The sequence below is a fragment of the Macaca mulatta genome, chromosome 16 (assembly GCF_049350105.2).
Source record: "Macaca mulatta isolate MMU2019108-1 chromosome 16, T2T-MMU8v2.0, whole genome shotgun sequence".
NCBI classification, from domain to species: Eukaryota; Metazoa; Chordata; class Mammalia; order Primates; family Cercopithecidae; genus Macaca; species Macaca mulatta.
The window spans coordinates 48,925,843-48,941,769 of NC_133421.1; the positions used below are offsets into that span (position 1 = coordinate 48,925,843).

The 15,927-nt window shown below is 40.6% G+C and overlaps 1 protein-coding gene and 1 long non-coding RNA gene across 19 annotated transcripts in view; both read left to right on the forward strand.

Annotated features, from left to right (window-relative positions):
- The window catches only part of BCAS3 (BCAS3 microtubule associated cell migration factor), a 712,862-nt gene that overhangs the window by 504,852 nt on the left and 192,083 nt on the right, over positions 1-15,927 (forward strand). The window lies entirely within an intron of this gene.
- LOC144335468 (uncharacterized) lies at positions 6,335-10,192 on the forward strand. The gene is made up of 2 exons (XR_013406350.1): positions 6,335-7,180; positions 7,790-10,192. It is a non-coding gene; the product is annotated as an uncharacterized LOC144335468 (long non-coding RNA).

Genomic DNA, 15,927 nt, shown 5'->3' on the forward strand with positions numbered 1-15,927 from the left:
TGTTGTTGTTTAACTTTAAGGATCTATTGAGTTGGTACCCTGATACCTGAAACCTCTTATTTCTCTTTTCTCTTCAGCCAAAAGTATTACCTATTATGCTGTAGTTTCATCAGTCATCTTTGAAATATGAAGAGAGTGCTTGTATAATAAGAAATGTGTTCTCCATGGAATTTTTCAATAAGAGAGCTCCCACTCGATTCCTATTTTATATTCTGGTACGGACCACAAGTCTGGGAGCCAAGTGGATTTTAGGTGTTTTATATCAAAGTCGTTTATCTTAAATCTTGGCTCATTTGATTACTAGAAGGAGATTTTGCTTACCTTTAAACAACTTTATTGTTATTGGTGATTCTCTTTCTTTTTCTCTAAACCTTAGCAGTAGGTCTTAGCTTGTGCTAAGCATATAGAGTCCACTGTGGATGCAACTACAACAAGCAAGGAGAGGTCCTGCATGCAGCTGCTCAGAGTGCTGTGTCGAGCTTAATGGGTATAAAGAAGGAGAAGAAAGTAAAGTGTATACATACAAATTTTAAATATATTAAACCTATGATAAGATACAGATTAAAAATCAACTGATTTCAAATCATATTATTCAGTAAAGAATGGCATACTTGCCGGGCGTGGTGGCTCATGCCTATAATCCCAGCATGTTGGGAGGCAGAGGTGGGAGGAGCCTGGGAGGTTGAGACTAGTCCGGGCAACATAGTGAGACCTCATCTCTACAAAACATCAAAAAATCAGCCGGGCTTGATGGTGCATGCCTATAGTCCCAGCTACTTGGGAGGTTAAAGCAGGAGAATTGCTTGAGGCCAGGAGGTTGAGGCTGCAGTGAGCTGCTATCATGCCACTACACTCCAGCCTGGGTGACAAAACAAGACCCTCCCTAAAAAAAAAAAAAAAGAGAGAACAGCACACTTCAAAGGGTATGGTTTTTATTGCTACGCTCCTTTATGTGCTTGGAGTTGAGGAAGGTGGAGAATATTTAAGGAAAGCTTTCTGTAGAAGTATACCTGGGAGAAGTGTAATAGCAATCCAGGTAGAGAAGATAAGCATAAGTGAAGGTACAGCGGCAAGAGATAGCATAGTGTATTCAGAGGGCTCACAAGGAGGTTGACCTTGCCATCATATAAAGGCCTTGCAGGCAGTCATAAGATATTAATCCAGAGCAGTGTGTATTTTAGTTAAGGAACTTGGACTTCATCCTATAAGAATGGAGAATGGTCTTAGGCAGAAGAGGAGTGACAGAGTCAGGCTTGCATTTTAAATGTAGTTTGGGAGCTGTAGAGAGAGCAGATTTGAAGAAAGGTTTAAAATGAAGTCAGGGAGACCACTTAAACTGTTGGCCCGACACCTAGGGCAAGGGTAAATGGAATTGAAAGGAGAAGAATGGAGAGGATTAGAAAGTAGAAAAATAGCTACAAGTAAAAATTGTCAGGCATGGTGACTGGATATCAGTCATGAGGAGAAGGGGGAAGAGTTTAATATAAATCCCAGATTTCTGTCTATTCTAATTAAATGGAAGAGAGAATATAAGAGAAGCAGTTTAAAGAGGAACTCAATCCTTTTAGGAATTTGACCTTGATGTGCCTATGAGATGAAAAAAGGCACGTCAGCTGGCCGTTAGTAAAAATGTGGGAGTTATCAACATATAGCAATGTAAAAGGGAAAATACGCAGAGTGAGAAAAATTTTTGGCCTAAGGACACGCCCTGAAAATCAGCAAAATATTACAGACTTGTATAGGATGATTTGTACAGAATGAACTGTCAAAGAAGCAAGAAGAGAAACTAAAAAGTGCAGTGCCAACAGGAGTCATAGGGGAGTGAGCTTCAATCAGCAGTGTCATTCCTTATAGAACAGTACAGTGGTTCCCAATGATGAGGACAGAAGTATTTATTGTTTTATAACAATAAGCAAATTATCAGAGGCAAGAGCAGTTTGAATACAGCAGAAAAGAGGAAAGCCACATTACCACAAATTATAGCATGAATAGAAATGACTAGCCTAGCCGGGTGCGGTGGCTCACCCCTGTAATCCTAGCACTTTGGGAGGCCGAGGCAAGTGGATTACCTGAGGTCGGGAGTTCAAGACCAGCCTGGCCAACATGGTGAAACCCCATCTCTAGTAAAAATACAAAAAATTAGTTGGGTGCAGTGGTGCGCACCTGTAATCCCAGCTACTCTGGAGGCTGAGGCAGGAGAATCGCTTGAACCCAGGAGGCAGAGGTTGCGGTGAGCTGAAATCACAACACTGCACTCCAGCCTGAGCTATGGATGAGACTTCGTCTCAAAAAAAAAAAAAAAAAAAAAAAAGACTAGCCTGGGCTACATAGTGAGACCTCATCTCTACAAAAAATTTTATTTATTTATTTCTGTTTTTTGAGATGGAATTTTGCTCTTGTTGCCCAGGCTGGAGTGCAATGGTGCGATCTCAGCTCAGCCTCCCAAGTAGCTGGGATTATAGGCATGCACCACCACACCTGGCTAATTTTGTATTTTTAGTAGAGACGGGGTTTCACTGTCTTGGTCAGGCTGATGTCGAACTCCTGACCTCAAGTGTTCCACCCACTTCAGCCTCCCAAAGTGCTTGGGTTACAGATGTGAGCGACCGTGTCTGGCCTACAAAAAAAATTTTTAAGTAGCTGGGTGTGGTGGCACATTCCTGTGGTCCCAGCTACTCAAAAGACTGAGGCAGGATGATCGCTTGAGCCCAGGAGTTTGAGGTTACAGTGAGCTCTGCATCACCACTGTACTCCAGCCTGGGTGACAGAGCAAGATACTGTCAAAATAATAATAATAATAAATCAGCCTGGGGAACATAGGGAGACTCAGTCTCTACAAAAAAAAAATTTTAACAATTACCCATCTACTCAGGAGGCTAATGTGGGAGGACTGCTTGAGCCCGGGAGGTTGAGACTACAGTGAGCTCTGATTGCACCACTGCACTCCAGCCTGCTTGTCAGAGTGAGACCCTGTTTCCAAAACAAAATCCATAAAGTGAAGTAATACTTTTAATATGAGTAAAGACAAATTATAAAGTGAGCAAGTAGAAGATGAATTCACTCAGGTGATAGGAAAAGAATAAAACAATTAAAAAATTTAAGATCCTGGAAAGGACAAAGTAATAACTTTACAAAACAAGAAATTGTATAGCAAAAGTTTGCAGAAATGAAGCAAGATAAGAACAAGTGGATATGAAAAATAATCACTTCAGGCTGGGCGTGGTGGCTCACGCCTGTAATCCCCGCACTTTGGGAGGCCAAGTTGGGCAGATCATGAGGTCAGGAGATCTAGACCGTCCTGGCTAACATGGTGAAAACCTGTCTACTAAAAATACAAAAAATTAGCCAGGTGTGGTGGCAGGTGCCTGTAGTCCCAGCTACTCGGGAGGCTGAGGCAGGAGAATGGCGTGAACCTGGGAGGCAGAGCTTGCAGTGAGCCGAGATTGCGCCACTGCACTCCAGCCTGGGCGACAGAGTGAGACTCCATCTCAAAAAAAAAAAAAAAAGAAAAAGAATTACTTCAAAATATCAGCAGTAAAGTAATAGACATTGAAATGTAACTCAGTAACAATTTTAGACTGTATATTTGAACAATAGTTCACTCAGAAAGAAGCACAAAGGTAGAAAAATGTGAAAGATTAGTTAGTTGAGAAACATACAGTTTAGAGTCTGAGCATGGACACTCACACCTGTAATCCCAGCACTTTGGGAGGCTGAGGCAGGGGGATCACCTGAGGTCAGAAGTTCGACACCAGCCTGGCCAACATGGTAAAACCCTGTCTCTACTAAAACATACAAAAATTAGCCGGGCGTGGTGGCGGGTGCCTGTAATCCCAGCTACTCAGGAGGCTGAGACATGAGAATCACTTGAACCCAGGTGGCAGAAGTTGTAGTGAGCCAAGATTGCACCACTGCATTCCAGCCTGAGCAACAGGGCAAGGCTCTGTCACAAAAAAAAAAAAAAAAAAAAAAAGGAACATAGAGTTTAGAACCATCTTTATATAATAAGAGTTCCAAAATAATATGATAGGGAGAAGCGACGTTCACATAACTACTAAGAATTTTCCAGAATTGTAGTCCTCAGATTGAAGGTATAACTTGAGTGTTGAGCAGAGTAAATAAAAATAAATTTGTATTTAAGTACTTTATTGTATAATTGAAGACCATTGATTTTTAAAAGGCTAGCTGAGAGAAAAGACATGTTTTCTACATAAATGTGAAAATTAGGTTGGTGACAGACTTCTAATTTGGCGACAGTAGATGGCAGAAGGCAATGGAGTACTATACCAGAGTGCTGAGCTGATAAAAAAGATATTATTTTTATCTTACAATTCTATACCCAGCTAAAATTCAATACTTTTACACAGGGGCAGGAATTTACCACTGTCATGCTTTTGTTGAAAAAGAAAATCCTTTAAAAATGTGCTTCACCAACAAAATATAAATGTAGAGGTAGGAGTGATATGCAAGATTCATAATTACGATGGTAGTTAACTTTGAATTTTATAATAATAATATAATAGCAATACCTTTCATATTATAATTTACTTACATGGAATGAAAAACTCAGGAATGACAAGGATGATATGGAGTTGTTCACTGGCCATTAAAGCATATTCAAGACAAATATTGAGATCCCGAGTAACCCAGAAAAAGTATGGTATAAAAATTTAAGGACGCTGCCAGGCACAGTGACTCACACCTATAATCCCAGAACTTTGGGAGATTGAGGCAGGTGGATCACCTGAGCTCAGGAGTTCAAGACCACCCTGGTCAGCATGGCAAAACCCCTTCTCTACTAAAAATGCAAAAATTAGCCGGGTGTGGTGGCACATGCCTGTAATCCCAGCTAGTCAGGAGGCTGAAGTGGGAGAATCACTTGAACCCAGAAGGTAGAGGTTGCAGTGAGCCGAGATCATGGCACTGCGTTCCAGCCTGGGCGACAGAGGGAGACTCTGTCTCAAAAACAATAAATAAATAAATAAAAATTTAAGGACAAACCATAATAGAAATATAATGTATAGCTTCCAAACATATAGAGAAAAAATTACTATAGAAAACTATCAGTGCAATATGAGGCAGGAGAGAACAGATCATACAAAATAGGATAGTAGAAATAAGCCCCAATATGTCAATAACCAAACTTCAATGACAGGGGATATAAGATTGAATTTTTGGCTGGGCATGGTGTCTTAACGCCTGTAATCCCAGCACTTTGGAAGACCGAGGCGGGAGGATCACCTGATATCCAGAGTTCAAGACCAGCCTGACCAACATGGAGAAACCCCGTCTCTACTAAAAATACAAAATTAGCCAGGCGTGGTGGCACATGCCTGTAATCTCAGCTACTCGGGAGGCTGAGGCAGGAGAATGGCTTGAACCCAGGAGGCGGAGGTTGCTGTGAGCCGAGATTGTGCCATTGCACTCCAGCCTGGGCAACAAGAGCGAACTCTGTCTTAAAAAAAAAAAAAATTGAATTTTTGAAAACCTAGTCATATTCTGCTTATAAGAAAAGTACAGGTCAGGCGTGGTGGCTTACACCTGTAATTCCAGCACTTTGGGAGGCTGAGGTGGGCAGATTGCTTGAGGTCAGGAGTTGGAGACCAACCTGGCCAACATCGTGAAACCCAATCTATACTAAAAACACAAACATTTGCCGGGCCTCATGGTGGTCACCTGTAATCCCAACTATTTGGGAGGCTGAGGCAGGGGAATGACTTGAACCCAGGAGGCAGAGGTTGCGGTGAGCCAAGATCGTGCCACTGCACTCCAGCCTGGGTGACAGAGCGAGACCCTGTCTCAAAAAAAGAAAAGAAAAGGAAAGGAAAGGAGAGGGGAGGGAGGGGAGGGGAGGGGAGCGGAGGGGAGTGGAGGGGAGGCTGCAGATTGTGCTATTAGCTTGTATTAGTGGTGTCAAATTTTAAGTCAGATTCTGCTGTAAACAACAAGTGGCTTCATTCTTTCCTCACTATTACAAATGCGAGACAGAGAGAAAATATTGCCTTGTAATGTCACAGACTTTGTCATTGGTTAACCCGAGTTCAGAGAGGCTTCCAGATCACATCAGTTAATTCCACCAGCAAGTGAAAACTGACTGAAATTCTGAGCTGCCTTTAAAGCAATTCTAGCCCTCAAGCTTGTGAGGAGTTATAAAGATATACTTTCTAAGCCAGGCACGGTGGCTCACGCCTGTAATCCTAGCACTTTGGGAGGCTGAGGCAGGTGGATCACCTGAGGTCAGGAGTTTGAGATCAGCCTGGCCAATATGGTGAAACCCTATCTCTACTAAAACATACAAAAATTAGCGGGGCATGGTGGTGGGCACCTGTAATCCCAGCTACTCAGAAGGCCGAGACAGGAGAATCACTTGAACCCAAGAGGTAGAGGTTGCAGTGAGCTGAGATCATACCATTGCACTCTGGCCTGGGCAACAAGAGCAAGAGTCTCGTCTCAAAAAAAAAAAAAAAAAGATATACTAACTATGTGACTCTTAGATTCATAGGCTAAATTTCCTTTTGGAATTGTTTTTCAAAGACTGAAAATGCCTATATTGGGAAGTATCTTCACTTTCCATCTCCAGCTCCCCTGTTTGTCAGTTCTTCTATTCTGACCCCTAAGATGTGGTTCACGTTTTAATTACAGTTATGTATGGCAGTCTCCATCTGCCATAGCCAGCCAGCCTGCAGGCTTGAAGAGAATGAAGGAAAGGCTAATACTGCCTTCTTTCTGACCAGCTTCCATGGAGCTTTCACAGTTAAGACTCTAATAATCTGTTGCAATGACTGAAGTGTCCTGTAAATGATCACTTATTACAAATGTTCAGGTAGATGTGTCACTTTAAGCATTAACAATTTATTTTTAATTACATTTTTTTATTCTTTACATATACCAATTGTGCTTATGCCCAGAAGGACTTGATACAGTACGTGAAAGTTGTAAAAGTTTGCTGTTCATTCTCTTCTCCTCATTTAACTGCAGATGAAATATTGGTTGTCCAGGATAAATCATCCTTAATGGGATATTTATACTCTTTCCTCCAAACACTGTGCGTCTCTCCACCAGCCATACTCTCCCCATTTCCCTTTTTTTTTTTTTTCCAGACAAGGTCTTATTCTGTTGCCTAGGCTGGTGTGCAGTGGTGCAGTCATGGCTCACTGCAGCCTCAACCTCCTGGGCTCAGGTGATCCTCCTACCTCAGCCTCCCAAGTAGCTGGGACTTTAGCCACCATGCCCGGCTAAACTTTTATCTTTTTTTCTGTGTAGAGACGGGGTTTTTGCCATGTTGCCCAGGCTTGTCTCAAACTCCTGGGCTCAAGTGATCTGCCCACCTTGGCTTCCCAAAGTGCTGGGATTACAGGTGTGAGCCACTGCATCTGGCCACCCTCCTTTTTTTTAAAGATGGAATTTCTCTCTGTTTCTCAGGCTGGACTCAGACTCCTAGACTAAAAGCTATCCTCTCACCTCAGCATCCCAAGTAGCTGAGACTTATTTATAAACTTTCCAGTTAATTGTGACTACAGTTATGCACAGATTAAGCATAGATTTATTCTGGTTGGTAATGATCATAAAGAATGATCTGAGGCCGGGCACGGTGGCTCACACCTGTAATCCCAGCACTTTGGGAGGCCAAGGCGGGCGGATCACGAGGTCAGGAGATCGAGACTATACTGGCTAACACGAGACCATACTGGCTAACACGGTGAAACAAACCCCGTCTCTAGTAAAAATATAAAAAATTAGCCGGGCGTGGTGGTGGGCGCCTGTAGTCCCATCTTCTCGGGAGGCTGAGGCAGGAGAATGGCATGGACCCGGGAGGCGGAGCTTGCAGTGAGCCAAGATCATACCACTGCACTCCAGCCTGGGTGACAGAGTGAGACTCTATCTCAAAAAAAAAAAAAAAAAAAAAAAAAAAAAAAGAATGATCTGATTGGCTGTCTTTGGGAATGATTGTTTGTAGACTGTAGTAAAGATGAAAAATCCAAACTGATTTTTATCTTTTTGTGCTGTTAAAGTATAAGGATCTAGAATTTTTATTTATGGACATTGATGTCAGAAGCACATATATGTAGTTTTAAAACTGAAAATATATCTTATTTTTACCTCTCATCTAACTTTGGAGACCACAGTCACCTTTGCAGATCTATCTGGACAACTTCTGAGGTTTATTCAAGTCTCATTTGTTGCTGCTCTAAATTCTTGCTCTGACCCTATCTGAAATCGGTGTAGTCTGAACTACTGGAGAGAAGTTACTCCATAACACAGTGAATCTCAGAATTTATTTTTTCAACTGATACTTCCAGCTCTGGATTCTGTGACATTTGCCCAAAGGGAAACACCGGTCCCTTGGATTACACTGTGCATCCATTGTCTGAACTGTCACAGCAATAGCGCGTAAAGCTGTTTGCATAGCGTGCTAACTCTATCAGGGTCATTTCCAGTCTGTGGCCGCTAAAAATGAAAACCATGCCCCAGCCGGGACAAGAACAGGGTCAACAGCTGGCAAAGGATATGGCAATCATTTATATAAATATGCTTTCTCAAGCCCACAAAAACAAAAAACCCCAACCCAACAGCTGGGAAGGGTTGGAAGTAGCCCCAAGGCTGGTTAGTCCCCTTCCAGATGGGGAGGTTAGACTGGGGCTAGCCAGACTGCTCCACATAGACTTCCGATTCGAATTAGAAATGAAAAGAGGAGAGGAAAGGGAAAAGGAAGAAAGGCTACAAGCATGACTGCTCTGTTTTTCACCTAACTTAATCAAATAAGTGAAGACTTTCCGAGACGGAAGGCTTGCATTTATCGGCATTCACGCTCCGTTTTTTCTGTTTATCATAGTGTCTTAATACACTTTTTAACCGCTGAAACAGAAAGCATATATACTCTGAAGTATAGTTTATATATAATGTCATGGTTATTTGTAGACAGATTGAAGAACCAGTCTCAGATTTATGTCCTGTTTACATCTCCCAAACACTTATGTAGAACATTCAATGCTAGAGAAGATAATAATTGTGGTGTTGGCTCACTCCCAGAATTTTATCCAAGGGATAGGGTTCATTTTTGTAATTTGATTTACTTTATAATACATCGTTATTGCACATCTAATATATCCAACAGAATAACGAGTACCATTTTCCTGGGTTCATCTTAAGGTTGCGTACCATGAGGCAAAGTATTATTTTTGTAACCTGTTGACGCTTCAAGAGGCAAAGGTGGAGAGTATATGACTTTCAAACTCTTCCAAGAGTGACATAAAAGACACCACAGTGATGAAGAAAAAATTTGTTCTCATTATCTAGAAATGGGCCGCTTCTTCCTAATAATGGAGAGTTCTGCTGAAGCCAAATTGAATGGCAAGCAGCACTTTCCTCCTCTCCAGTCTTATATTTGCTTAAGGAAAAAGCTTACATAATGAATATATTTATAGGTGTAGGATGAGCTCATGATATCAGAATCCATAAAGATGTATAAATTAGGCTCTTTTGCCAACATTGAGGCATTTTCTTAGAGAATCTTCTGCTTTGACATAGAAGTTAGGTAATGCATTTTCCTTCTTGTAACAATCTGCCTGAAACAAACATTTCACCTTACTCATGAAATGTCAAAATTAGAAGGAACTGTAGTGATCATCTCAGATATCTCCTCTAATGAGTAGTAGAGATCAGAAAGTTAGAATGTGCAGAGGGAGGATGCTGTGGACCCCTCAATCAGGTATACATCTTCCAACTCTATACATGCAGAGAACCCCATACTGAGAAAGAACAGTGCCAAGTCAGACTGGATGAAGAACCCCAGGAGACCTGAATTATCAAAGCTATCTGCTGATCCCCAAACACACAGATATACTGTGTAATTGTGTAAAGTAAACTCACTTTGTTCTGTGGCCCTATAGTATCAAAACAAATGTTGCTCAAGCATCAACACTTTATTAGAAATTCTCATGACTTCTAGATGTGGTTTTGGTCATTTCCATAGATAAGTAATAAGATGAGTGTGTTAGGTGTTGGCTCTGAAAGTCCATTCCATCTATCTGTATAGTAATGAATATTAGATTTTAAGCTTGTTGGGGCCAAGAAATCTAGATCATCTTCATGTTTATATCCACTGAGTCTGGCACCTATGAGTACTTAGTGGATGTTTGCTGATATGCGATTAAGATAAAGTGCAGGATATGTTGATTTTTTTTTTTTTCCCCCGAGATGGAGTCTCGCTCTGTCACCCAGGGCTGAAGTGCAGTGGCGCGATCTTGGCTCACTGCAAGCTCCACCTGCTGGGTTCAAGCGATTCTCCTGCCTCAGCCTCCTGAGTAGCTGGGACTACAGGCACCCACCACCACGCCCAGCTAATTTTTTGCATTTTTAGTAGAGACAGGGTTTTACCGTGTTAGCCAGGATGGTCTCAATCTCCTGACCTCATGATCAGCCCGCCTCGGCCTCCCAAAGTGCTGGGATTACAGGCTTGAGCCACCGCGCCTGGGGCGATATGTTGATTTTCAAATAATTCATTAATTTAAATATTTTCCTCTATAATAACTACAACCATTTTATACTAAAACTTTTGGGGAGAAGGGCCATTACCTTAATTTACACAATAGATCAATTACGTTTTGCAAGAAGGTGAAAGTAGACAGACATGTTTTTGACAAGTTGTTATTGCTATTCCTGCCATCTTTGATTCTGACCCATTTTTAGCTTCTGTGCATTTACTTTTAGTTAATCCGTTTGATTTGAATATACTGTTCAGTTATTCTCAAACACTTTCTTAGCATTTATCTTCAAACCTTAAGTGTAAAAATGAGACAGAGGCTTAGAGGTGTCCTCAGAATTTTAGAACTAGTGGTTTAATTTCCTGACTCTGAGAGTCCAAATGTTTTCTTAGATTGATGCGGATTGGTTTAACGTAATTGGAAGTTTGAAAGGTACATGTTTCTAAAGCTTTTAAGATAATGATACTTAGAAATCACTGATTGTTCCCTGATGATGAATGCCTTTAATATATGTTTACAAGCTCCAAAACTTTTAATATATCTTACCATACTCTGATTACTAGAAATATATAAATGAAACCAGCATTTCTCTATCCTGGAAAAAAAAGTGTCCAGTAGAGTCTGTCCTTCCTGAGCTTAGTTAAAGCAATTCTTCTATCTTATTTTTATATTTTTTAACCTTTTCCAATTCTTAATACATTTGTGGTCTTACTGGGGTGTACCAGGAAGAAATTTCTTCCATTTCTTCTCCCTCTTTTTAGCTATCTGTATACCATGTAGAACAACAAAATGCATGTTTTTATCTGTTCTGTTGTACAGAATGTGTATGCTGCCAGCCAGCCTTACTGTTTCCTCTCTACACTGCCACCGCTACAACTGCTTCTCTGTCAAACATTAGAAAAACACAGGTAGGAACCTAGTGCATGGTGTTACAGTAAAGACAATTTGACATCATACTGACTACAGATTCCCTCCCCTAATTTAAAGGCAAATAGTAGCTATCACAACCAAATTTAGAATGTGACACCATTGTTTAGGTGTATGTGATTCATTTTGATTATTTAATCACATTTTTTTTCCTTCTAATTTGTGTCCTGACTGTACCTTCTGAAAGGTTAGAACTGGTATAATAACTATGATGAACAAGTTATTCAAAAAATACTTTCAAAGTAGACAATGTTAACTTTAAACAGTGAACACAAAGGGTAATGAATTACTAATACCATAGTTCTCTTCTCAAACAGCAGTGACAGCTTAATTTTGATAGGATCCCTCTGATCTTTGTAAGCGTATTCATGCCAGGAACGTTGTCCTCAGCAATAGATCCTATCTCTATCCCTTTTCCAAAAGCCCGGTAAAGTTAGTTTGCTTAAAACTACCTGAAAATATCTTTCTAGACATCCACCTTACTTCAGGGCCCTAGGGTCATAACCTCTTAACCTTACGGGTTATAGGTCTCTTGCTTTTTGATCTTTCTTGGTTCTTTAGTTTTTGCCTACTTCCTCCACAACATTCAAGCCTTGTTATATAAGGAAATTGGAAACACCAATTTTGGATGAGATAAGTTACCCTTTCTTCCAGAATAATCCAAAAAGATGATTTTAAATAGAAACATGCTTGGGAAAAATTTAGCAAAACTACAGCATCCTGTCTAAGCCAGTTTGAAGTTGCCCCCCTTCGTTTCTTATCCAATTTATAAAAAACAAAACAAAACCAACTTATAACTTACTGTTGACTTAGTGATAAAGTTTTTATTCAGATCCCAAAGGCAGCTTGCTTGAGACATCAGAAGGAGTCAGAGTGGTCTGAGTGAATGAGAAAGAGATTACTATTAATACAATTAGTTGGTTAGCTTATTATTCTTGCCTTACTGGGCAGTACACTGTTTGATAATAGTGACAACTAACATCAATTTGGCACTTACTATTGAGAAAGCATTATTTATTATTTTATAGCCATAGCAGCTTGGTAAAGGAGAGATTATTATCCTTATTTCATAATAAAGGAAACTGAGCTTCAGAAAGGGCCCTCAGCTTGCCGAAGGCCATATGGTAAATCAATGACCAAGCCGGTGTGGAATGTTAGCCTCCTGGATCCTGATCCGTTCAGCCTCCCAAACATTCCTCCTGAAGAGGCATTAGGACTGGAGCATATTTCTTTTGATTATCAATGCGGGTGGTGGTAAGGTATCCTCAGTTGTTTGGTTGGCTCTCTTATTAGATTAGTATCTTTTTACTATTATCTTGCTTTGGTTTCAGCCGAAATTTGGATTTTGTTTCTTTGCCACACCCATAGGATCAGGTACTGTTAACCTGTTTGAGCCTCATAATCAAATATTGTACTGAAATTCCAAATAGAATTGGAAAATGTACTTTTTTGATGGGTTACCTTTCCTCTTTCCTGCCTCAGCCAGTCTCCATTAGAAATAATAAAAACCCTCATAGGATTTTAAAGCCAAGTTAGCAGCCCTGAATCAGGACAGGTGTTTATTTTTAATTCATACTCACAAAGCATTGTTTACCCATTTACCAGACAGAGCAAAAAAGGACAAATAGTAAAAAAAAAAAAAAAAAAAAAAAAAAAAAAAACCAACAACAAAAGATTATAGGTCATACAGTTGTCTTTTCATTCCATAAAAATTAGGAGGTCTCTTTTAAAACATTCAGATAGTGTTTAAATAATACATTTTAACCCAAACCTAAAACCAAACAATGACAGGAATATTTCTCCTTAAATGCAGACTACCTTGCATTCACAGGTATCTGCTAGTGTCATAGTCAGAACGAGGAGACCTGCAGACAGTAATCATCCTTCCATCCCCTGGAAACCACCCACTTGGCCTGACTCACAAGAGCACTGAAGTGTGTGTGTTTATATGTGTATTTGTTCTGAATTTGTTTTGATTTTATCAGGCTTGCCAGCTGCATAAGCGGGCAAAGAATGTAATGTGGAAACCATCCATTGCCACTGGAAAAAGGATCCAAGAGGAATTCCTCAAGCTGGGAACATGAGCTGTGAGCAACATGTTTAAATAGCTAAATATCCAAAGTTTGAGTCATGTTCATTTGTTTTGGGGGATCACTCTCTTCTTTGAGGCTGAAAGAGTCCTTCTGACTTAGATATAACAAATGTGGTGCTGGAGGAGGTGAGAGACTGGAAGACCTATAGCGACTTTGCTCAGGTTGTGGTTAATGGTAAGAGAGAATAAATACTGTGACCCTCTTTGGGAAGTACATTCCATGTTCAATCTGAAAAATCCATGGGCTTTTAAAAAAGCCTTTTCTTTACTTTCCAGTGAGTGAGAAAGGTAAGGGAAAGGAAGCTAACTTTTTTTTTTTTTTTTTTTTTTTGAGACAGAGTCTCGCTCCAGCCCAGGCTGGAGTGCAGTGGTGCGATCTCGGCTCACTGCAACCTCCGCCTCCCAAGTTCAAGTGATTGTCCTGTCTCAGCCTACTAAGTAGCTGGGATTACAGGCGTGTGTCACCACACTCGGCTAGTTTTGCATTTTTAGTAGAGACCAGGTTTCACCATGTTGATCAAGCTGGTCTCAAACTCCTGACCTCATGATCCTCTTGCCTCAGCCTCCCAAAGTCTGGGATTACAGGCGTAAGCCACTGTGCCCGACCTCTTTTTTTGTGTGTGTGTGTGATTTTTATGTGCCAGACACTATTCCAGGTACTTTCAGAAAGGTGGTGGTTTTTATCACCATTTTGCAGGTGAAGAAATTGATGAAATCTGAAATGATTTGCACAATCTATCACAGCTTAATAAGGTTGGGATGAGGATTTTAACCCAAGATCTGGCTCCAATGCCCATGCTTTTCTTAACTCCCTTGAAGCCTTAACACTCTCAACAAAGAGTTTACTTTCCTTTTTTCCCCCCTCATTTTCTTTTTTTAAAAAAATACTTATTTAATTTTTAATGGTTGAGTTTACTTTTCTTCTTATTTTACTTGTTTTTCTTCTAAAGGAGCTGTCTGGGCTAACTACTCCATTGGTTAGAATATGATGCCTTTGAGCCCAAAATCTTGTTTGATCTCAGAATAGGCCAAGTTAATATTTTACAAAGAAAAGCTGAGAATTATATGGCATCACCATTAGCCTGCCATTGTCAGAAGAATATGAGATGAGCTGAGTATGTCTGACTCAATGCCAACCAAGAAAAACAACTCAAAAGCACGTCTTGTTGTTCTCAGATGGTCTGAGTTTTCAGAAGAGAAAAGGTGATGAGTAAATTGTAGAAATAAATAGCCTAAATAACTCATAGATTAAGTCAATTAAGTAGAGATTCCCCTTATGTGTCTGCCCTATTTTAATGTAGGTAATCAAGGTACTGAATTTTCACTAGACAGGTTGTAGTATCAGCATAGTGATGAAAGTAATCTTCCTCTGCTGTGAATTAGGGCTAATACTAAATTTTGTGTGGTTGCTAAATAAGTTTACTGTGCACTAGCTTGCTCTTCATAAAAATTATTTAAATTACATTAAATTTTATTTATTCATTTGTAGCTCCTAGATCTAAAAGGGAATAGTTTTTTCCCTCACAATTTCCAGACTTCTCTTTTATTCTTTTTTTCAGGACAAAGTTTCACTCTTGTCACTCAGGCTGGAGTACAGTGGCGCAATCTTGGCTCACTGCAGCCTCCACCTCATAGATTCAAACAATTCTCCTGCCTCAACCTCCCAAGTTGCTGGGATTACAGGTGCCCGACACCACACCTGGCTAATTTTTGTACTATTAGTAGAAACAGGGTTTCGCCATGTTGGGCAGGCTGGTCTCAAACTCCTGACCTCGTGATCTGCCTGCCTCGGCCTCCCAAAGTGCTGGGATCACAGGTGTGAGCCACCGTGCCTGGCCTTCATTACAGTTTTTATTTTGTCTTCCTGTTTTCTGGGGGATAAGAGGGGAACCAAAAAGATAGTTTATGAAGAACTTAACAGTTTCCACATTGCCATTTCTGCAAAATCAGGAAAAGAATAACAGATGTATTACAGACTAGTTAGGGAGAAAAGTGATCAAAAAACACTTGATATTTTTAAATTCGTGGCAAGTTTGAGCTACATATTTTGCCTTCCGTTCATCTTTGTAACCATTTTTTTTTTCAGGTTGAGTGTGATTCTTTCTTCCCAGCTGGAACTTTCAGGCTTGTCCCCGAGACCAAAGGCTCAATCAGTGTCACTCTGCAAAGAATGTTTTCAGTGTACGAGTGTCCTCTCCTTGGCACTCATTTGGGACAGTCAGCACTGCCCCTGCCCCAGAGCTAATTAACTGCATTGCCATCAGAGCTCTGAAGTGACAGAGGCAGAGGGCAGAGAATAGAACCAAGAGATCATTCAAAATGGGGTTCAAACTGGGAGGCAGTGCCCGGCCCCCTTCTTTCACAGCTGGGGTTTTGGCAGCCTGTCCTCGGGTTGTTCAGCCTGGTGACCCTAGCCGCCTGTGA